We start from the raw sequence: 25,377 nt of genomic DNA, 5'->3' as shown, positions 1-25,377 counted from the left end.
CCATGACTCGTTGCTGCCTCCCTGTCAGGTATTCCCTGATCCACTGCAGTGCCCTCCCTGTTACATGCGCCTGATCCTCCAGCTTCTGCACTAATCTCTTGTGGGGAACTGTGTCAAAGGCCTTCCTGCAGTCTAGGAAAACGCAATCAACCCACCCCTCTCTCTCGTGTCTTACTTCTGTTACCTTGTCATAAAACTCCAGGAGGTTTGTGATACAAGATTTGCCTTCCATGAACCCATGCTGGTTTTCATTTATAATCTTGTTCCGTTCCAGGTGTTCGACCACTCTCCTCCTGATAATCTTCTCCATGACTTTGCACACAATACATGTCAGAGACACAGGTCTGTAGTTTAGCGCCTCGTTTCTGTTTCCTTTCTTAAATATGGGGACTACATTTGCTGTCTTCCATTTCTCAGGTAGTTGCCCAGTTTCAAGGGATGTGTTGTGAGCATCTCTGCTCCTTCTCTAAGGACCCATGGGGAGATGTTGTCCGGTCCCATCGCCTTTGAGGTATCAAGGTCACTTAGCAGCTTCTTCACCTCCTCCTCGGTTGTTCGTATGTCATCCAACACTTGGTGGTATATTCCCTCTTGATGTTCCCTTCTGTACTGACTTCCCACAGCCCTTCCTGTCTCTACTGTAAAAACTTCCTTAAATCTCCTGTTTAGCTCCTCACATACCTCCTGGTCATTTCTTGTGAGTTCTCCCCCTTCTGTCCTTAATCTGATCACCTGGTCTTTGACTGTTGTCTTCCTCCTGATGTGGCTATACAACAGTTTCGGGTCAGTCTTGATTTTCGATGCTATGTCATTTTCATACTGTCGCTGGGCCTCCCTCCTTACCTGTGCGTACTCGTTCCTGGCTCTGCGACTGATCTCCCTATTTTCGTGTGTTCTCTGCCTTCTGTACTTTTTCCATTCTCTATTGCACTTTGTTTTTGCCTCCTTACACCGTCGGGTAAACCAGGGGCTCGTTCTGGTCTTCCCGTTGTTTCTGTTGCCCTTGGGAATAAACCTTTCCACTGCCTCCTTGCATTTTGTTGTTACATATTCCATCATTTCATTTACTGGCTTTCCTGCCAGTTCTCTGTCCCATGGGACCTCCTGCAGGAAGTTCCTCAACCCTATGTAGTCCCCTCTTTTATAGTCAGGCTTTTCCCATTCAACTCCTGTTACTCTCTCCACTTGCAGCTCTACTATATATTCAAAGCACAGAACCACGTGGTCGCTAGCTCCTAGGGGACTCTCATACATGATGTCCTCAATGTCTGAACTGCCCAGGGTGAACACAAGGTCCAATCTTGCTGGTTCATCCTCCCCTCTCACTCTGGTAGTGTCCTTAACATGTTGGTGCATGAGGTTTTCCAGCACCACGTCCATCATCTTGGCTCTCCATGTTTCGGGACCCCCATGTGGCTCCAGGTTTTCCCAGTCAATCTCCCTGTGGTTGAAATCCCCCATAACCAGCAACTTTGCTCTGCTGGAGTGAGCTCTTCTTGCCACCTCAGCAAGTGTGTCCACCATTGCTCTGTTGCTCTCTTCATATTCCTCTCTTGGCCTCCTGCAGTTCTGTGGTGGATTATACATCACTGCAATGACCACCTTGTGTTCCCCAGACTGAAGTGTACCTACTATGTAGTCTCTTTCTCCCATCTCATCTATGCCTTCCATTTTCTCGAATTTCCATCTGTTTTTTACTAGCAGAGCAACCCCACCTCCCCCTCTGCCCCTTCTATCTTTCCTCATGATCTGGTATCCTGGTGGGAAGATTGCATCTGTTATTGTCCCCGTGAGTTTTGTCTCTGTAACTGCTATGATGTCTGGGGACTTCTCATTGATTCTTTCTTGCCATTCCTCATGTTTATTCGTTAATCCATCTGCATTTGTGTACCAAACCTTCAACTTCTGTTCTAATACTGTAACTGTGGTGTGGGGGGTGGGAACAGAGGGATCGGTGTGTGATGGTTGGTTTGGATTGTTCAGTTGCCTTGGGGGTGTCGTGGCTGGGGTCCTTCTGCAGGTGTTTCTGGGGGGTGTGCTTGTCCTTCCACTTGTTCCTGGGTTATTCTGCTCTCCTTTTTCATTTCCTCCCATTTCTCCTTTCGTTTCTGAACTCTCTCTTTCATCGTCCTTCCTTTCCTCCTGTGTTCTGTCTCGATCGAGGTACACACTCATGAACTCCTGCCTGCCTCTCAGCCGTGCTTTCTCCTGCAGGATCATGGTTCGGGTTGATTCTGCCTTGAAAATTACTTTGAGAGGCCGATTCCTTTTCTCTGTGAACCACCCGATTCTCCGAAAATTTGCCACCTGGGTCATTTCCCCCTCGCCTATCACCTTCATGATACCTTCAATCGCTTTTTTCTCCTCCTGCTTTCTTTCCTCATAAGTTTCCCCTTTAGCTTCGTCTAGCCCATAGACAAACACTGATCTCTCCCTTTCCACCTCCCACTGTGACTCCCATTGCATCCTCTGATGTGTTTTAGTTCCTTCCCATGGAGTGTTCCTTCCTTCAGTCCCTTCCCTAGCTATGGCCCCTATCCTCCTTGGTTTCTCCTTCCTGCTCACCTGTTCCTGGCCCCCACAGGTGTCTGGTAAGGTCCCTGCACATGTCCTAGTTCCTTCAATGTCTTCCAACCTCACATTTTGTCCTAGTGTGCTCCCTGTCTTTGTTTTAGCCCCATGTGGGTTTGACAGGACCTCTGCATACAGTTTAGTTTCCATGCTCCCTTCAGACCTGTTGTCTGTGTCTGATGTAGCCATTGCCGATGCTACTTCTGTAATATCTTTGTCTCTATGCTGTTTCAGATGTCTCAGCTCCTCTTCTAATCTCTTTATCTTGTTTTCTGCTGTTGTGGCATGTTGCTTCCACCTTCTGCATTCTGCTTCTAACCTCTCTTCCATCTTCCTTGCCAGCTCCTCTAGTCTCCTTCCCCAGTCTTCCTCCCTTTTTTTGAGCTCTGCTTCCCAGTCCTCCCCCCCAGATTCGTCCTTCGAGCCCCTTGTTCTCATCCTAGTTCTAGGTTCCCCCGTTGCTCCACAGAAGGAAGGGGGAGGGGTGGTTAGGGGGAGGGGAATAGATGGTTGGGGGGAGAGGGGATGGATGGTTATGGGGAGGGGGAGGATGGTTATTGGAGGGGGAGAGGTAGTTGGGGGAGGTGGGTTAGATGGTTTGGGGGAGGGGTTAGATGGTGTGGGGGAGGGGGAGGTGGCTAGGGTGAGGTGGTTAGGGGAGGGGGGGGGAGTACGTGCTTGAGAGAGAGGGATGGATGGTTATAGGGGAGGGGGAGGGTGGTCATTGGAGGGGGAGGTAGTTGGGGGAGGGGGTTAGATGGTATGGGGAGGGGTTAGATGGTTTGGGGAGGGGTAGGTGGCTAAGGTGACGTGGTTAGGGAAGGGGGATAGGTGGTTAGGGGAGGGAGGGGCATGTGTTTGTGTCAAGTGTATATGTGCTTGTGTATGTGTGTGTGTGTGTGTGTGTGTGTGTGTGTGTGTGTGTGTGTGTGTGTGTGTGTGTTCGCGTGCGTGTGTGTGTGTGTGTGTGTGTGTGTGTGTATGTATTCGCCTAGTTAGTTACCATATTGTCCTAGTGCAGATGTGTGCGTGTATGTGTGTGTATGCGTGTATATGTGTGTGTTCGTGTGTGTGGGGGAGGTGTGAGGGGGAGATACTGCTAATATATACCAGTAATTCTCGGTTATAAAAAGTGGAGCTTTTCTACTAGGGTCTAAATCTTCTATGAGTGTCTGCCCTTGTGTGTGTGTGCGTATATGTGAGGGAGGGATGGTTAGGAAGGGGGTAGGTGGTGTGGTTGAAAGATCCGTTATACCTCTCTGTCGTGTAGGCTCAAATTTAACTCGGCTATCTTTCCAAGTAATGCTACTCTCTCCACTTATTGCCCTTTCTGGATTTAAGTATCAATTATTGCTGGTTATTATCCTATTCCTTGTTCACATTGATAGAGGACTTCCTAGCTTCCTAAGTATTCTTACTGCTAATAACTACCGGTAGAAACACTGCCTTACCCCTACATTACCCCTCGCTAGTCTGCTGTCTTCCTCACACTCTCCTCAACACTATCTTCACTTTAACTATGCTATTTCTACACTAATTCTGGTAATAGCTTGCAGGAGTGAGTGACCAGTATCTAACAGTGATGCAAGGCCAGACGCCAGGATGCAACATGCAAACCACAATAGGTGAGTGAGTACTTGCTCTGCACGGTGCGGTGACAAGTTGCCAGATGCTGATGACGTAGTCGTCGTACTTAGGCCTTCTTTCACTATTTTGGAGATCCTTCACCCGTGATGTTTATAACCATACATGCTCATACATCCCGCGTTCATCACACGATATCACTTATCACTTATGATAGTATACACTTACATACACTTCACTTTATATGTATAATGGCACACAACTTGTTGTGACGTCACTGCCTCAGCAGGCCTACGACTGCCACCTTCCCTTGTTGTATATTTTATTTTTACTTTCTCTTTTTTTTTTTACCTTTTTCCCTCTCACTGTATGGTGCCCCACATTACACTTGTTAACCAAACGCTGGTAATTCTTGAACTCCCGCTTCCACACTCGCTTTGATCTTTGTATATTTGAATCTGTGTGGCAACAGCGCCTAGTAGACCCACAACGGTTTGTCACTTTGAAATATTACTGATTCCAGGCTTCCTCTCGACTTGTTTTAACTAATAACTTTGGTTATCACTCGTAGGATTGTTCACTGACGTTGTCACCCACTGATTACTGGTAGCAGTTGTTGCACGCCTTAAAACACTAAGGTTCTCGGAGCCTTGTGCCCCCACGTCTGCACGAGATACCTGTGTGTGTGTGTACTCACCTATTTGTACTCACCTATTTGTGGTTGCAGGGGTCGAGTCCTAGCTCCTGGCCCCGCCTCTTCACCGGTTGCTACTAGGCCCTCTCTCTCCCCGCTCCATGAGCTTTATCAAACCTCGTCTTAAAACTATGTATGGTTCCTGCCTCCACTACGTCACTTTCTAGGCTATTCCACGGCCTGACTACTCTATGACTGAAGAAATACTTCCTAACATCCCTTTGATTCATCTGAGTCTTCAACTTCCAATTGTGACCTCTTGTTCTGTGTCCTTCTCTGGAACATCCCGTCTTTGTCCACCTTGTCTATTCCGCGCAGTATTTTTATATGTCGTTATCATGTCTCCCCTGACCCTCCTGTCCTCCAGTGTCGTCAGGCCAATTTCCCTTAACCTTTCCTCGTAGGACAGTTCCCTTAGCTCTTGTTGCAAACCTTTGCACTTTCTCTAATTTCTTGACGTTCTTGACTAGGTGTGGGCTCCAAACTGGTGGCAGTTGCTTTTATCTCCTATCGCCACAATTGCTCTCATCTCTCACCCCCATTAACCGGCTCTCATCTCCCATCTCCACAACTGCTCTCATCTCTCATCCCTGCCAACAGGCTCTAAGCTAGCAATAAGCTTTATCTCTCAGCTCATAATTGCTGTCATCCCTCACCTCTCGTGGCTTTCTCTTCATATTTCAGGCTCTTTGAGTGCACGAAATATTCCCTCCATCTCGCCCCAGCTACTGCAATCCGTAGATAAGTCTACTCACGGATTTATTAAAAAACTGGAGCTACCTTCCTCTTCGGATCAAACCTGATTGTCTCCCATTCCCAAGACACTGTTTGGCCCTGATAATAATAACTAATAATTAAAATAATATTAATAATGATAATGTAATAACGTAAAAAAAATTAATAATAATTAAAAAATAATAATTTATTATTATTTCACCTTAGATTTTATATTGTTATTCGTATGCAAGCTCATACAGTATATACATTATACATATTAAGGCTCACACTTGCTCATATAAATATAATCATTCATAATTATTCCTGGTTATATTACCTAACACAAATTTCAGATAATTTAGATTTCTTTCTTCAATAGTTAATCATATTTACTTTAGGTACAAATTAAAGGTTTAAACACAGTCACTTGCCGTGTGCAGGAGTAGCAGTGAGGCGAGAACACGTGTTGACCGTAGGACACTCATCTGCTGACATGGACAGGAGAATCGTTGAACTGTATGTTGCAAGCGTTCTCTCTCTCTCTCTCTTTCTCTCTCTCTCTCTCTCTCTCTCTCTCTCTCTCTCTCTCTCTCTCTCTCTCTCTCTCTCTCTCTCTTTCCCTCTCTCTCTCTCTCTCTCGTTCCTATCTCTTAATCTTCCCTTCTATCTCTCCCTTTAGCTAGCTCTCTTTGATCTTGACATTCCTCCCCCTTTCCTTCTTTAGTGTTGCATTTCAATATTCGTAACTAATTTTTCAGACGAGATCTTGTTGGGTTTTGGTTTGCATATTCCTTTTTGTTTTTTTCCTTAACCAGCATTTTCTCCATTTTCTCCTTTGTGTGTTCAGGTCACTATGTTTCCTCCTTCCTTTCTCATCAGAAAGAGTTGAAATCAGTCACCCCTTCTATATATATGTATATGCAATAAGATCACAGTAAACAGGTGATTTTAAAATACGCAAAACAACCAACCTTATTCAACTAAAAATATGTTGGTTCTCCCTTACCATGAAAACTTGGTTGATATGCCTTCTCTTCTTAAGACTTTTAATATTAAAGTTGTATTTAAAAATCTTGATACAGTAAAAAAAACTTTTGATGAAGAATGCCTCCCAAAATGCTGACGGATGTGTCTATAAGATTCCTTGTAAACAATCCTCCCTAATAGAAAAATGGTTCCTCCCACCAAATGCTGACGTTGATGTGTTTTCTATAAGATAATAATGAATTCAAATTTAAAATTTACTTAACTGTTCCTAAAATTTGCGATAAAGTTTATTACGGTCAAACTGGTAAAAGTCTCGAACTTAGATTAAAACAACATAAATATAGCATTAGAACTGTACAAGATTCCAATGCTCTATTTATTCATGAGAGAGATTTTAATCATCCAATTTATTTTCAAAAAGTTGAGAAAGTTGTATCAAGCAAGTCCATGGTTGACAGAAATATAATTGAATCTTGTTTCATAAAAAGCAGTTTTGAAAATAATATGAATATTTCCTTAGGTTTATATAAATTAGACTCATTTATAATTAATAAAATTTGGTTAGAGTTTAATAATACATTGGGTAGAATATTTTGTTAGTGGGATGTCGTGAGGACCTGTCTAGTTGGACCAGCGGACCTACTGCAGTGTTCCTCTTTTTTTATGGGTCCGGTAATGTCGCACGTCAGGTGTTTCTTTGTTTTGGGGGTTGCCTTCCTTTGATGTATTACTTTCATAGTTCCTTGACAATGTAAGTAGTCACGAAAGCGCTTGGAATTTCACTACTCTTTCACAGTGGTTGTTTTGCATATATATATATATATATATATATATATATATATATATATATATATATATATATATATATATATATATATATATATACATATAATGTCGTGTCTTATAGTAAAACTTGCGATTTTGACTTAAATAGCAACGCACTTCTTGCCTAATAAGGCAAGCGAAAATTTGTGTATGCAATAATTTCGCAAACCTCATTTTGAACTTAATGAAAACAAATATTTCAGTGTATTTCTTTATTATTAAATTATTGTAAACTTGCGTAAAATATATTTAGTTGAATTAGGCTAAATTAAACTGCACTTGTTATATTAAAGTTAGGTAAGTTTCATAAGGTACTTTCGATACAAAATTATTAATTTTTACATTAACATTAATGAAAAAAAATATCTTTAAACGTATAAGAGAAAATTTTAGAAAGGACTTAATTTTAAATGAGTTTTTGCTAATTGTCCAGTTTTACGTTTCCGGCACGACGTATATATGTCGTGCCGTGTATATATATATATATATATATATATATATATATATATATATATATATATATATATATATATATATATATATATATATATACACACACGCATAGAGAGAATAAGAGAGAGATTCGGACACCCAGATGGAGAGGGAAATCTTATCCCCAGGGAGGGGAATCTTACCTCCAATGAGGGGGGCAACCGGACCCCCAGAGAGAGGGGAATCAAACCCCTGCTGTGAAAGTGGAAAACAAAGCGAGGGGAGAGTAAAATATGTGAGGGTTTCCTGGGACTGGGGAAAGAAGCCGATAACTTGAGAAGGTTAAGACTTCTGCAGCTTTCCCTTGGTCTCTTTTCTTGCTTTTCTCCTTTCCCTTCCTCTCTTTTATCTTCTTTCCTTTAATCTAACTGCCTCTTCATTTCTTCCTCATTTTTATCTTTCTCATTTTCATCTCTCTCTCTCTCTCTCTCTCTCCCTTCCTCTCTATCTACGTCCTCTTTCCCTATCCTTTCCCACCACACTTCCCATTTTGGTAAAAAGAGTATTGCTGCCAAAGGGTCATTAGGATAACGCTAGCCAGGAAGTGACTGGCTTTCTTCTCTTCATGACTGCTTCACATTTACTCAAGTGAGAAAAAAATCTCACTCCAGGAAATGTTCGTCCTGCCAGCGGTAATGAGACACAGTCAGCAAAGGAGTTCTTAACCTAATTGTGTTTAAGATTCTAACGAGGGCATCATCATCATAGGATACACTGAAATGTATTGATAGGTTGTTTTCTGGAATAAGGTGGAAAAATTCATCGTGATGGGACAGTGGATTCTTAACCGCTGAATGTGTTCTACTTCCTACTATTGGTGTGCGACCTTCTTTCTGGTTTCGTTATGGTTCTTTGGCCATATGAATCCAGTTTCTTCCAACCATTTCTTGACGCACTTAATCATCATATGAATAATTAAGATCCATACCAGGAGATACCGTCCTGTTTCCTAATGAAAACGTTTATGTACCATTACCAGAGCAAGACTTTATTCTGACGAAATTTTGCTGAAAGTTGACAAAACTAAACAATGTGCGACGCGTCGTTGGACTTCTCGGCCCCATTTGATATGCAAACCTTGAACTGCCACGACCTACACACGACGAATTGTTCCAGACCTAAGATATGCTGAATTTTTTTTTTTTTACTCTAGGTGGTCCCTATGTGACCTCCATTTCTTCCATGCGCAAAGTTAAGAAGTATAACAAGATTGGTGGTTGTCTCCTATGACTGTTTTTTCTAGAGTATTATCTAAGACTCAGTATACGGCTTTGATTTGTTGTCCCTTTGATTTCTGGTTAACTGTGAAAGTCGTTCAGAGGTCACCTTCTATTCTTTGAATGTGACCCTGTGACCTTCAGTTGATCTTGTAAATTCTGGATGGCTTTTTGAACACTAATTAACCCTTCGAACTTTGGTAAGCCCAGTGGTGTCTTGATGGCCCTCAGTACTCTGGTTCATCTCTTTGAATGATCGGGTAATTTTCACCTTGACCTTATGGTTTACCAGTGAATTTTTTAGTAACCTATGTATCAGGTATCATAATGTCTGAACAAAAAATTCAACAGACTGGTTGACAGGTTGACAGACAAACACTTACACAGACCAACATTTGCACCGCTCGCTACTATTTAAATCTCACTCACTCTATTATTCACGATAAACTTCCCTCCCCCACCTCTCTCTCTCTCTTTCTCTCTCCCTACCTACCCCCCTCCCTCCCTCATCCTCACTCACAGTAGAGGATATTCCAAACGTTAGGCTAAGAATTCTCTTAGTTATATCACAAGCTAAGCTTATGGCAAAGTTTTACCTTAGCAATATCTTCATTACAGTGCATTATGTAATGCTAAGAAACATGCTTTTAAAATAACGTAAAACTAGTTCGAGTTGTAAACCAGAAATTTCATTTAGTTAGCTAATTTTAAGTTTTCCAATGACTGTGAGCTGTGAGAGCTTGCCCTACTGTGATTCGCGCATTTTTGAAAAGGTTATAGTTTGAGGGACACTGCTGATAACCTGCCTGTCGTTCGGTGCAATAGTTCTTCCGTGGTTGTACATGAAGCTAAGACAAGGGTGAGACCCAGAAAACATTAGTTATTTCATACAACATTCTCCAGCCATTGAAGGCTTTGGTGATGTCTAACCAGGCCAGACTGAAAAAAAAGCTAAGTTGCTATGTACGGTTCATTATCTTGTTCTTGATATTACCAAGATATCAGCTTCTTCGCTGAGTAGTAAGATTCCCATTTATTCTCACACTATGTCAAATGGCAATATGCTATCAATAGACAGATTTTTTTGACTTCGTAAGGCAATGTATTCTACCTTTGCTTGCCTTAGACAAATAGAAGCTGAAGGCACTGGGTCTCCCTTATGAATAAATGAAGTTACCAGCTGGACCGGTGATAAATTCGAACAAGAAGGGAAATGATCTACTTTTCAGCCTCCGGAAAACGTTGCATCTCACCATCCTGTCTGTAAAACATTTTGAGATTAATGCTACACTGTTAACTTTTATTATCCTCGCTATTACCCCATCGTTCTTTACATCATCTTACAGATTTCTTCCTTGTTATTATTTGCATTTTCTTGCTTCGAATTTCAGAGAAAGAAATAAGATTGCACTATGAGAGGAATATTTTACATATTAAGATGAGTATCTAAGGCAATGACATCCTGCTTCTCAGAGTATACACAAGAACTTGTAATCTTCTGGGCATACATGAACTCTAAATATAACACAAACTGCGTCTTAACAAAATGATTGTTTCTCTTGGCGGTGTTGACTGTAAGAATCACAGTGTTTCCAGTCTAAACACCAGCGAAATACTCTTTCTGTAAGCTTACTGTTGACTGCAAACCTGATCAGTGTTTATTGTTTTAAAAAAATAAAATATTTCCCTCAGTAATGAAGAAGACGTAATTTATTAGGATGGGTTCAATAGGAACTTTTGAGTTGGCGTGAAGCAATATATCACTTGCTGGAAAGCTGTCCAGCAAGGGTCATACACATTTAGAGGACGTAATGCAATGCGATATCTGATTATCGTGCAGTTAAAGAGAGTGAATTTGTCTTCAAAGACGAGAAGACTTCAAGGCGAAGGAAGATGATAGAGGAGACAGAAAGATTGTGGAAGAGACACAGATTGATATACAGAGGACCAAAAGCGTGTGGTAATTCAGTGCTTTAGCATATTCTGTGTCTAACATTAACAGTTTTGCATTACCATTATCCACTTGCTACTCTCGTGAGCAATTCACTTATATTATGTAGGTCCTAATCACACGGCAAGTAATACTACTCAAGGTTACTTCTGCATATTTCGCAATAAAAAAAAATATCCATACTACGTTCCTCATCACTGGCAGCAAGTGCGCGCAGAATTAAACGAAGGGAGAAATGTAAAAACCTTTTATGATTCGTACCAATATATATGTGCACATACACACAGCAATGCATGTATTCATTCGCAAAGATATACATGCATACTCTGCACAGTCATACGCGCATACTTACACACACAGATATACATCATACATGGATATGCATAGATATACAGACATTACAGATGCAGACAGATACAGGGCTTTTGTATATATATATATATATATATATATATATATATATATATATATATATATATATATATATATATATATATATATATATATATATATATATATATATTGACATGGATTAGCTCCTGACCACAGGGAGGAGTACAAGATCAGCAAGTACATGGACATAAGCCAACAGTATCAATTTGTCCAAGTGGGATCAGAGACCTTGGGATCATGGGGAAAAAATGCCACACGTTTCCTTAAAGAATTAGATTCCAGACTCATCGACACCACCAGGGACCCAAGGGCAGCCACTTTCATGTTCCAGCGCCTCAGCGTGGCCATCCAGAGGGGAAATGCTTGCTTCATACTTGGCTCGCGTCCGGCTTCAGAGGAGCTGGAGGAAATTCGTGATCTTTATTACATTGTACCATTGTATTCATGTTTGTGTTTTCTGTAAATGTATTCTGTTTATTAATAAATGTTCACATAGAATATGAAATATAGCGGGTGGTAGGAGAAGAAAATATTCAAACAGCTCCGGGGAGAACCTTGAGTTTTCCTTGATGTACGTTTATTATCTTCTCTGAGGATGAGGGTCCCCAGTCCAGCTATAGAGATGGTACGCCTCTATATATATTGTTAATATATATATATATATATATATATATATATATATATATATATATATATATATATATATATATATATATACATATATATATATATATATATATATATATATATATTTATATATATATATATATATATATATATATATATATACATATACATATATATATATATATATATATATATATATATATATATATATATATATATGCAATAAGATCACAGTAAACAGGTGATTTCAGAATATGCAAAACAACCACTGTGAAAGAATAGAGAAATTCCAAGCGCTTTCGTGACTACTCACATTATCAAGGAACAATGAAAGTAAAGCATCAAAGGAAGGTATATAAAGGGGTAGCCCACACCTTACTATCAGATCCCACAACAAAGAAACACCTGACGCGCGACTCATAAGAAAGGGAACACTGCAGCAGGCCCGCCGGCCCAACTAGACAGGTCCTTCACACAACCCACCAACAAACTATTCTACCCAAGAATCCCTCAAGGAAGGTTCCTTGATGTTGGTGAGGGGCTCTTGATTTAGGGAATTGGATCTGTGCTCCAGTTCCCCGAATTAAGCCTGAATGCCTTCCACATCCCCCCCCAGGCGCTGTATAATCCTCCGGGTTTAGCGCTTCCCCCTTGATTATAATAATAATCTACCCAAGAAATAAGAATTTTAAAAATTATTATTTGTCCAATGTATTATTAAATTCTTCCGAAATTCTATTAATTATAAATGATTCTAATTTATATAAACCAAAGGAAATATTCATATTATTGTCAAAACTGCTTTTTATGAAACAAGATTCAATTATATTCCTGTCGACCATGGACTTGCTTGATACTACTTTCTCAACTTTTTGAAAATCAATTGGATGGTTAAAATCTCTTACATGAATAAATAGAGCATTGGAATCTTGTCCAGTTCTAATGCTATATTTATGTTGTTTTAATCTTAGTTCGAGATTTTTACCAGTTTGACCGTAATAAACTTTATCGCAAATTTTACAATGAATCATTGTTCCTTGATAATGTGAGTAGTCACGAAACGCTTGGAATTTCTCTATTCTTTCAGAGTGGTTGTTATGCATATATATATATATATATATATATATATATATATATATATATATATATATATATATATATATATATATATATATATATATATATATATATATATTCTAGCAGCAGATACAAATATTTATTCATAAGCTCAAATATACATACATACATAAACATATGCATTCATACGCAAAGAGACTTAGACAAAGAAGTGCATATACACAGTGTTAATGCAAAGTTTGTCAGCAATGATCCGCCTTGGATATCCTCAACAATTTAAAAAGCTTAACACAAGATTATACAGCACAATCTGTATTAGGTTGTATAACAGAAACATTTAATAATGTACAATTAATGTATTAGTCTAAGAAGTTATATGATTGTGCATGCAGACATGTTGCTATCAAAATAACTAGACTAAACGTCTTTGCTAATGTGAGTCATAGATATCAACTGTTCTCCACTTTGTCTGAGACAGGCATATAATGAACTTCACTGAGACAGTCATACAGTAAACTGTTCTGTGTCGGTGGTATGCATAGTCACACTACACTGCACTAAATTTTCACATAGTGCCAGAACCTCCATGCAACGCAGGAAGTGGTTGAGACTCTGTTCTTCGTTTACTAATCCCGGAATGGTTTCTGACCAGTCAGGATATTCCTGATCGCTCTGAGAGACATTTACAAACTTCAACATGAGTTTACCTGGAGTTTACCTGGAGAGAGTTCCGGGGGTCAACGCCCCCGCGGCCCGGTCTGTGACCAGGCCTCCTTAGGTCAGTGTCCCAGGATGCGACCCACACCAGTCGACTAACACCCAGGTACCCATTTTACTGATGGGGAACATAGACAACAGGTGGAAAGAAACACGTCCAAGGTTTCTACTCTGGCTGGGAATCGAACCCAGGCCCTCACCGTGTGAAGCGAGAGCGTTAACCACCAGGCCACCAGAGCCTGGAAATAATTTTAAAATACAATGCACTCATGTTGAAAGAATTGGTTGTGCAGACCCAAGTTGGTATCTTCTCGGGGTCATACAGCGACGGCAACAAAAATACCTGCCTTGAGAGAGTCTACATGTGTAATATAATCAAAAGAATAATAACAATATTCAATAATAATAATAATAATAATAATAATAATAATAATAATAATAATATAATCTTTATTTCTACATGTACATGTGCATGGTATACAGGCCTAGCTGATATCAGTGACATACTTCTATATGAAAAGCATTTTGTTAGGCAGAGCGTTTCATGCAAATTAGGTCAGTTTTCACCCCGGGATGCGACCCACACCTGTCGACTAACACCCAGGTACCTACTTTACTGACAGGTGAACATCCACCTTACTGTGGATCAAACCCCCCGACCACAGTATCTGAACAGTGTGCACTAGCAGTAAAGCTACGGGACACCTCAATAAGAGTCACGTAACAATGGTGGATGGAATAATTCGCTGTTAGCCCACAGTTTGGAGAAAGGACTTCAGATGACGTTTCGGTCCTTCGTGATGATGTTCCAGGATTGACCGAAACGTCGGGTAAGGTTTCCTGTCCAAAGTGTGTGTCACTGGTTAACCCGAGTTACTCGTCTGTTTCCATGGGTTCTCCCGAATGTATAGCAATGAGGCGTGTTGACCGCCCAGTGACCAATACTAAAACTCTTTGAGTCGCTCTAAAATTTACAAAACTCGTATCAATATGAATGTGTAATCGCCTTCCCATTTTATCATATCCATGTAATTCATAATTTATAATTTACAACCAGATTTATAATATACATCCTACACCATTAATACATAATTCTTCCTGCCCTCAGCGGGGGAAGGGGGGGGGGGGTGTGGTGGGGGGGGGGCGGGGGGGGGTTTTTTTTTTTTTTTTTTGTGTGTGTGTGTGTGTGTGTGTGTGTGTGTGTGTGTGTTTTTTGGGTGTGTGGTGGTATGTGTGTGTGTGTGTGTGTTTTGTGTGTGTGTGTGTGTTTGTGTTTTTTGTTTTTATGTGTGTGTGTGTGTGTGTGTGTGTTTTTTGTTTTGGTGTGTTGTGTTGTGTGTGGTGTGTGTGTGTGTGTGTGTTTTTTGGTGTGTGTAGGGTGTGTGTGTGTGTGTGTGTGTGTGTGTGTGTGTGTGTGTTTTTATCCTTTTTACTCCCATTTTGGTTGCGGGGGTGAGCAAGTCTGGCCCCGCCTCTTCATGATTGCTACTAGGTTTCCCCCCCCCTGCTACATGAGCTTTATCTACCCCCTTAAAAAACTATGTAGGGTTTCCCCTGCCTATACTTCACTTTCTAGACTTTTCCCATGATTGATCTCATGATAAGAAAATTTAACACCCCTTCGTTTCATCTGAGTCTTCAACTTCCAAGGCCCTCTTGTGTCTGGCCCCATCCTGGAAATCCTGTCTTTGTCCACCTTGTTATTCCCCAGTATTTTATATGTCGTTATCATTCCCCCCCTGACCCTCCTGGCCTCCAGTGTCGTCGGGCCCGATTTCCCCCCTTTGTGGACAATCCCTAGCTCTGGGACTAGTTTTGTTCAAACCTTTGCATTTTCCCCAATTTCTTGACGTGCTTGACAGGTGTGGATTCCAACGGGTGCTGATACTCCAGTATGGGCCGACGTAAATGGTAAGGGTCTTGAACGACCCCTTACTGGGGTATCGGAACGTATCCGTATTTGCCAGGCGCCCGTATGCTGCAGCAGTTTCATTTATGGCCTCGGGAGATATGCCGGGTTAACCCACCCCCAGATTTTTTTCCGAGGAGGTTTGCAGTCTTTGGCCATCTAAACTATAGGTCTGCGGTTTTCTTTCCCCTTTCCCCCCAATCTTCATGACTTTGCATTTGGCGGGTTAAAATAAAGGAGTTGTTGACCAGGTTTTTCCCCCCGCCCGGGCCCTCTTTTAGCCCCTGCCTGATCCTCATCCATTTGATTTTTTTCCTATTAACTTCCAATATTGAAAAAAGGAAAACTGAGTCTATCCTTGTTATGTCGTTAAATATACCAAGAACAGCACAGGCCCTGGACTGACCCTGGGGAACCCCGCTTTGTCAGCCCACTCTGACACCTCGTCACACCATGACCCGTTGTTGCCTCCGTCGGGTATTCTGACCATTGCATCCTTTCCTGTTTGTGTGCCTGATTTTCATCTTTTCAGTAACCTTTTTAAACTGTGTCGGGTTTTTGCATCCAAAAAAATGCAGTCGATCCACCCCTCTCTCTTTTTCTTCTGTCACCTTGTCTAAAACTCTGTAGAGGTGACACGGGATTTCCTTTCCCCTGAAACCATGCGGTTTCAATTATAATTGTTTTTTTTCCGGGTGCCCACCACCTCCTCCTGATGATCCTCCATGCCCTTTGCATAATACACTTTAGTGAACAGGTTGTAGTTTAGTGCCCCATGTCTTCTCCCTTTTAAAAATTAAAATTTGCCATTTTCCAACCCCGGGGTTCCCCAGTTTTAAAGATTTTAAATTTTTTTAATCAACAAAATCCTGCTCCTCTTTTAAAATGAGGATGTTGCTGTCCCCCCCTTTTGAGGTGCGGTTTCATAGCAGCCACCTTCCCCTTGGAAAGTACCCCATCCAGCCTTGTGACCCCTGTTCTTTTTCCTGAGCCCTTTGGTTTTCCCCCTGTTTTCTTTAAATCCGTTTGAGCTCTGACATACCTCTCGGTCGTTCCCAAAATTCCCCATCACCCTTCCCAGTCTGATTACCGTTTTTGCTTTTTTTCCCTCCATGGCTGCCAACAGTTCGGCCCCCCAATTTTATTTATGTCATTTTTATTGCGCTGACCCTCCCTTCTTATCTGTGCATATTCTTTCGCTCCGGCTTCTCATTTTCCTGGTTCCTTTTTCTGTCCCTTTTCCATTCTCTAGTACACCTATTTTTTGCCTCCTACACCTTTGGGTGAACCGGACCTTTGTTCTTCCCATTTTTTCGGGGAAAAAACCCTTTCCCCTTTGCCCCTTGTTTTGTTACATAGCCCATCATTTTGTACTGGTTTTCCTTTTTCCCTCTCCCTGAATTTTTTAAAGGAAGTTCCCTGCCCTGAGTATTTCCCTTTTTTGTGTTTGTTTTTCCCACCCTATTCCCTTTCTTCCCATTTTTGGACTCAACTTTTAAGGAAGAAGAACCAATGATCACTAGCCCCAGGTTTTCAAAGATACCCTGATGTCTGAAACTCAAGGTGAATAAAGGTCCAGTTTTGCTGGCATCCCCCTCTCTCCGGGTAGTGTTTAAATTTTGGATGCTGGGGTTTTGACACATCCATCATCTTGGCTCTCCATTTTCGAACCCCGGGCCCCGGTTTTCCAGTCAATTTCCGGATTGAAACACCCATAACTAACTTTGCTCCCCCCCGGTGCTCCCGGGCCCCCTCGGCGTGTGTCACCAGGCTCTGTTGCTCTCCGATTCTTCTTGGCTCCTGCAGTTCTGGGGGGGTGTACAACGCAATTTTCCCCATGTCCCCCAGACTGGATTGTTCAAAGACCCCTTTTACCCGTACCATTCCCTTCCCCTTTTTTAAACCCACTTTTTAATGAGCAGTAACCCCCCTCCCCCCCCTCCTCTGTCTTTCCTGAAGATTTATATCCGGGGGAAAAAATTAACTTTATTATTCTGTGAGTTTTTTTTCTTGAGTGCAAATTTTGGGGGTGTCTCTGATTTTTTTTGCCACTCTCATACTTATTTGTTATTCCATCTGCATTTATACCATACCTTCCTTTTTTCTAAGACGGTCTGGGGGGGTAAAGGGGGTTAAGGGAGACCGGGGGAACCATGGGTTTTGCTGGGGGAAATGTAGTGGGGGGGGCATTGAATGCATGGGGGTTTTTTTGGAAATGGGCTGCTGGGTTGACCCGGGGAGGCTTCAGGAAGCCGTGAGGGAGGTTTTTTTGACTTTCCGGTCTGGGATCTCCTGTCTGTCTTCTCCCCTCCCTCTTCCCCCCTTTCCCTTTTGACCATCTCCAAAACCCGCCTTTCTTTTTGGGTTTTGTCCGGGCGAGATACACCTCCTGTTCCCGGGATGTCCCTTTTAATGTGCTTTTTCCGCAACCTGTTCAGTCGATTCCCTTTAAGGTCACTTTTATGGCGGTTTCTTTTTTTCAAACCCATTTCCGAAAAAATTTTCCAGCTGGGCCCTGCGTCTTTTCCCATTTTTCCCTGATGCTTTCAAGTTTTTTTTTCCCCCCCGTTTTTTTGTTCAAGTTCCCCTTCCCCAGCCCATACAAAAGACCCCCACCCTTTCCATTCTCCCCCTGAATCCCCCTGTATCCCCCCTTTTATTAATTTATTTCCATTCAGCTTTCCTTTCTTCGTTTCACTAGCCTTTACATGGGCCCCAGTGGCCGTCATTTTTCCCTTGGGGTTTCCCTGGGGCCCGTTTGGGGTTTAGGGCCTCCCATATAGCTTAGCCTTCATTTACTAAAATCTCCACTGATAAGTTCTACATGAGTTTTTCCCCCCTTTCCACAGTCCCCTTTTTGGCGAGGTAGCGGTCTCTGTTTCAATCCCAAATTTCTTTAGTTCTTTGTGTTTCAGTTTTTCCCGTTCCTCTTCTAAATCCTTATCCCGGCCCCCCGTTTCTTTGACTTTCCCTCCCACTTCCCCTTTCCATGTCATCCTCCCTTTCCCTTCTCAACAATTCTTCTAGTTTTTTTTCCCCTTCTTTTTCCTTTTTTTGAGCTCTGCCAATCTTCCTTTGCAGTTTCCCCCCTCCCCCTTTTTTTTTTTTTGCCTCTCAACCCATTTTTTTTTTATCCGATTGCCCCAGGGAAAACCATTTAAATTTTTATGAAATTTGATTGAAGCCCGATTGGGGGGGGAAAAGGAGGCCTATAAAATATAGGGGGGAAGGGGGAATACAATGGGTAATTGGGGGGGTGGGGGGGGGGTGAAAGAGGGGGGGAGGACGGGGAAATGGGTTGGGGGGGGAGAGGGGAGAAGGGCTGGAAATTTTTTTTTTTTTTTATTTTTTTTTTTTTTTTTTGGGGGGTTTTGTGTGTGGGGGTGGTGTGTGTTTTTTTTTGTAGGGGGTGTGGTGGTGTGTGGGGGGGGTTTTGTGGGGGTTGGGGGTGTGGGGGGGGTGGGGGGTTTGGGGGGGTGGGTGGGGGGTTGTGTGGGGGGGTGTGGGGGGTTTGGTTTTTGGGTTGTTGGGGGGGGTGTAGGGGGGGGGGGGTGTGGGGGGTGTGTGGGGTGGTGGTGGGGGTGGGGGGGTGGGGGGTGGGGGGTGGGTGGGGGTGGTGGGGGGTTTTGGGGGTTGGGGTCCACCAGGCACCCCTTTTTAAAATTATAAAAAAAATTTTACAATCAATTCCTTTTTTATATGCAATTTTATATACTTATATTTAAATTGGGACATTGTGTTTGTGTGTGTGTGTGTTTTTAGCTTGTCGTTCTTTGAAAAAAAGGGGGTTGCATTTTTTTTTTGTGTTGGTTACCGGGACCCCCCGCCCAGACTTCCCACTAGGGTACTTTACTTTTTTAAAATTATAGTTATTTTTTCTCTCAATTTCCTTATTATTATATACAAGTTTATAAAATAATTAGGGGCCCCGTGTGTTTGTATGTGGGACTTGTTTACTCTTGTCCCCCCGAAAAGGGGGTTACTGGCTACACCTTCTGGGTTTTCCCGGGGTATTTAGATAATTTTAACCACTATCTATCCCCTGATCTGAAATAGGGAGAGAAAATGGACAGCCAACCACGGGCAGACACTTGAGACTTTAACAAAAAAAAATTAACCACAAAAAGGAAGTGACGTCGTCGCACAACAATGGAGGGGCCTGCTTGTCTATCAACCCTTCAATTTTTTTAAACCCCTTCAGGAACTTTACTGCATTCGTTTTTTTCTTTCTTTTAAAACTTGGTATTCCCTTTTTTTTTAGTACAGTAATGGTCATAAAAGTCTGATGATGTTAGCTAATTCAAACACCAAATTGGGGATTGACTAATTTTTTTTTTACTTTCAGTATTTATTAATCACTTTTTATGACCTTATACTAATGTCGAATCAAACCCAAATATTTTTTGTTAAAATTTTTTAGATCACACCATTAACCCAATTAACTGTTTGGGAATTTTGTGTCAACACTGGGCCCCGTAGCCTGATCATGGGGCACCCTCCTCACCAAATTTCATTCAAATTTAAATTTAAAAAATTTTTTATCCTATTAATTTTTGCACTCTTAAAGCTATTACACTTTGTAGGTATTTCACTGATTCACCACGAATGACCCCAATAATATCTTAGGGCAGCCACAGAAGCTAAACCTGGGGGCACTTTTAGCAACCCCCCTTACGGGGGGGTGTGTGTGTGTGTGTGTGTGTTCCTGTGTCTCATCTTTCAAACAACATGTCACTATTCACTCTGTCAATCCGTCGTCTCGCTCTTTAGTACATTGTTATCATATCCTCCCTAGGCTTCCTGTCCTCCATTGTCATGAGATGGTGTTCCATTAATCTCTTCTTATAGGACATACTCTTTGCTACGGGATTAGTCTCGCTGCAAACCTTTCCACTTTTTCCGATTTTTTACATGCTTAACCAGGTATATATATTATTATTATAATAATCAAGGGGAAGCGCTAAACCCGTAGGATTATACAGCGCCTGTTGGGGGGATGTGGAAGGTATTCAGGCTTAATTCAGGAAACTGGAGCACAGATCCAATTCCCTGAATCAAGAGCCCCTCACCAGCGTCAAGGAACCTTCCTTGAGGGGTTAACCAGGTATAGGTTCCATATTGATGCTACATACTCTAATATTGTGTTGACTTATACTATATTGTGTTGCCAGACGCAATTTTGGTATTTTTATGGTTGATTTGCCCCTCAAGTAAGATGCTCGGTCTAATACTTACCCCAAGGTCCTCCTTGAGTGAAGTTTGCAGTGTGTGTGTGTGTGTGTATACTCACCTAAATATGGTTCCAGGGCTCGGGTGTGTGTGTATGTATGTGTGTGTATGTATGTGTGTGTGTGTGTGTGTGTATGTGTGTGTGTGTGTGTGTGTGTGTGTGTGTGTGTGTGTGTGTGTGTGTGTGTGTGTGTGTGTGTGTGTGTGTGTGTGTGTGTGTGTGTGTGTGAGTATGCGTGTGTGTGTATGAGTGTGTCAGGCATGAGTTACATTTGCCAGTACGTTCTCTGTTGGAGCAATAAAGGGAGATTATACCCAAAAATACATTTTGAAGTTTGCAGGGAGCCGAGCTGGATTTAGTGTACCATGCAGATTGCGCACCATTTATAATGGCCGGCACAGAAGCTTGCGAGCATTGCTGATTGGTTTCAGAGTGGCGTTCGGAGCAACAAATTGCCTCAGAATGCAGGCAGCGGTTGATTTGTAGCGTAGAAAGTCATTTTGCTGAGAAAGGCGGCGTAGTGTTTGGCTTATGCTGGTGGATCTCAGTACAGAAAGAGCAGGGACGAGAGTTACTTATGACGCCATATTGAAGGCTCACGAGACAGATGGATCAAAGTGGATATTCTGTGACGTAGCTGGGGGGAATCACTGTGTGTAAAATTGAAAGGCACTTCGCTGAAGGGAGTTGTTAGCCTGCGATTCCATGAAGTATAATGATAACCATGAATTTAATCCAGGTTAATTTTTTATTGGGTGGGTTGATAAGTTAGTGAAAAGCCACGGTCAAATGATCAGAAGCTCCTGGTGAGCAAATAACTGCCACAACCTTCAGTAGCGGTAGAGAAAAGGAAGGTAACGCCGTAGTCATCCCCATGCAAATGCTAACTATTTTCTCCCAGATCATGCAGTGAACGCAAAAATTCTAACTGTTGTTGCTTCTAGTATGCTTTATTTTGTAAAAGACTGAAATTATTTATGGGAAATGGTGAGTGGAGTAAAGCAGTACATCACTCACTATGCCACCAGAGACCAAGCAGGGAGCTCGAAAGCAGTACCAGTGTCCTTAAACTTTTATACTGCGTAAGGCACCGGGGAAGAAAATCAGGAGTGGATCACCTCGAGAGAAATGGAATCGTAAACGATAAATAACAGTGGCCCAGGAAGGTGAAATCTTGTCTCGAAAACCCGTTTAAGTTCTTATGTAAAATACCCGAGAATAAAGATTAAAGAAAGAGATGCAAAAAAACAAAAAACTGCCGACACTGTGCCACATCAAAGGTTAATTCATATATTCGAGAAACAGGTTATCATAACAGGGAACGCGTTTCAAATGATCATGGAATACGTAAAAGAAAGAAGACAGAGTAATAGTAAGGAGTGAAGTATGTAACTGGACAGATGGGACGATTGAGATGCCGCAAGGATTTCTACTAGATACACAGCTGTATCTGATATATTTAATTGCATGCCAAAAGTAATCGAGTCTCATATATAACTGTTTGTGGATGGTGTAAAGCAGCTGAAGGCGAATGCTGACGAAAGTAGACAATGAGACAGACTTCAGTGGGATTTGAATAGACTGCGAGATCAGAGAAGTGGCTGCTGAAATCCAACCACAACGAGTGAAAGACCGGACAGTGAATATAATATAAGCGAAAAACGACTGAAGGTTACATCCAACGAGAAGGAGTTAGAGGAAAGCCACTGAACATTTCACATATACGAGAGTGGTGAGTGTTAGAAATATCTTCAAATAGTCATTTAAGGCCCTATACACATCGCATATAGAGAATGTAGCAAAATGTAAAGAATGCATTACAAACGTGGAACCCACTTTTAACTAGGCGTGCTCGAAAGATTGTGAACGTCTTCAAGTTTGGGACCAGACTATTTTCTTAGTCTCTTCACGTATACAAGTTTTCTCCACTAAGTAATCAGGACTTAACTACAATTGAAGACCTGAAAATCAGAGGCGACATGATCACTATGTTTAAAATACTTTGGGGCATTTATAGTGCAGATAGAAAAGACTTTTAAAGGAGAGTATCATAGGAAAAGTGACAGAGAAGAAAACTGAAAATTCGATGTGTCATAAAGAAGTGCGACGAACTCTTAAAAATGGAATAATTTTGATTAGAATTTTCAAGGTTTCAGATCTGATAAGGGGATTCAAATGCCAGTATGATTAAAACAAAATAAAAGTTGGGAACCTGTTAAAACAGTCGATTATAAAGAGAAGGAGGAGTTAGGAGCTGTGTCGCGACCACAGCTACGAGAATACGTCCCCGCCCAACCACCTCTGCTTTCATTGTCTCCTGCTAAAGTCACAGAGAAAATATTTTTCTGCAAAAGTTGAACCAACTCTCCTTAACTGTTTAGGACGAAATTAGTTCCTAATTTTATTGGAGAAAGTTGGAAAGAATATCCAAATTGAATTGAGTCGACTCGCATTGTGATTACAACTTGTTTCAGCAAACGCATAGACTGTTGCGAATGGTTTATTTTTCGGAGGTTTGTGAACTACTGTCAAATTGCTTTGTTAGTTGTGGAGAAAGAAATTCTTCGTCTTCTGAAGCATATATTTGTTAGCCTGTGACCGCACACAATTATATCTCAGTCTTTGCTTTGGAAAAAAAGAGGGAGCTTATTTACTTCGATGAATTGCTTTGATATATTAAAACTTCTAAGAACATTTGATTTTCCGAAAGTTCAAAACTATGTTTGCTGTGCTCTTTAGTCATTTCTAGGAGGCTTATGCTTGTTACTATGGCTTATATTCCTGTAACAGAGTTTAATGACATATCTTATTGTGGAAAAATGTTGAAGTGGATTTACGAGCTGAAAATAGCTTCAGTTTTATTCATCATTGTTAAATAAACAGTTTGGTTTACACGTATCTCAAATACATTAAACAAATGTTATCATTTTTTGCTTAGATAAATTATTTTATATAAACGTGAGTAAAATAATACGTAAAGGCATTGTTAAGTTATGTAAATATATAAATAAATATATATATATATATATATATATATATATATATATATATATATATATATATATATATATATATATAAATATATATATATATATATATATATATATATATATATATATATATATATATATATATATATATATATATATATATATATATTTATGTCGTGCCGAATATGTAAAACTGGTCAATTAGCAAGAACTCATTTAAAATTAAGTCCTTTCTGAAATTTTCTCTTATACGTTTAAAGATATATTTTTTTTCATTAATGTTAATGTAAAAGTTTTTAATTTTGCACCAAAAGAATCTTAGAAAACTTACCTAACCTTATTATAACAAGAACAATTTATTTTAGCCTAACCCAACTAAATATATTTTAAATACGTTTACAATAATTTAATACTAAACAAACACAATCAAATATATTTTTTTCGTTAGGTTCAGAATGATTTTGGCGAAATTATTGCATACACAAATTTTCACTTGTCCTATATGGCAAGATGAACGTTGCTATTTAAGCCAAGATAGCAAGTTCTGCCTATTCGGCACGACATATATATATATATATATATATATATATATATATATATATATATATATATATATATATATATATATATATATATATATATATATATATGTATAGCTAGTAGGTTGGTAGACAGCAACCACCCAGGGAAGTACTACCGTCCTGCCAGATGACTGTGAAACAAAAACCTGTAACTGTTTTACATGATGGTAGGATTGCTGGTTTCTTTTTCTGTCTCATAAACACGCTAGATAACAGGGATATCTTGCTACTCCTACTTACACTTTGGTCACACTTCACAGACACGCACATGCATATATATATACATACATCTAGGTTTTTCTCCTTTTTCTAAATAGCTCTTTTTCTACTTTATTTCTTCTATTGTCCATGGGGAAGTGGAAAAGAATCTTTCCTCCGTAAGCCATGCGTGTCGTATGAGGCGACTAAAATGCCGGGAGCAATGGGCTAGTAACCCCTTCTCCTGTAGACATTTACTAAAAAAGAGAAGAAGAAAAACTTTATAAAACTGGGATGCTTGTATGTGCGTGGATGTAGTGCGGATGACAAGAAACAGATGATTGCTGATGTTATGAATGAAAAGAAGTTGGATGTCCTGGCCTTAAGCGAAACAAAGCTAAAGGGGGTAGGGGAGTTTCAGTGGGGGGAAATAAATGGGATTAGATCTGGAGTATCTGAGAGAGTTAGAGCAAAGGAAGGGGTAGCAGTAATGTCGAATGATCAGTTATGGAAGGAGAAAAGAGAATATGAATGTGCAAATTCAAGAATTATGTGGATTAAAGTAAAGGTTGGATGCGAGAAGTGGGTCATAATAAGCGTGTATGCACCTGGAGAAG

Source organism: Cherax quadricarinatus, chromosome 34, assembly GCF_038502225.1.
Source record: "Cherax quadricarinatus isolate ZL_2023a chromosome 34, ASM3850222v1, whole genome shotgun sequence".
In the NCBI taxonomy this organism is placed as follows: domain Eukaryota; kingdom Metazoa; phylum Arthropoda; class Malacostraca; order Decapoda; family Parastacidae; genus Cherax; species Cherax quadricarinatus.
The sequence above is the reverse complement of the archived record's forward strand: the minus strand, read 5'-3'. Positions refer to the sequence as shown.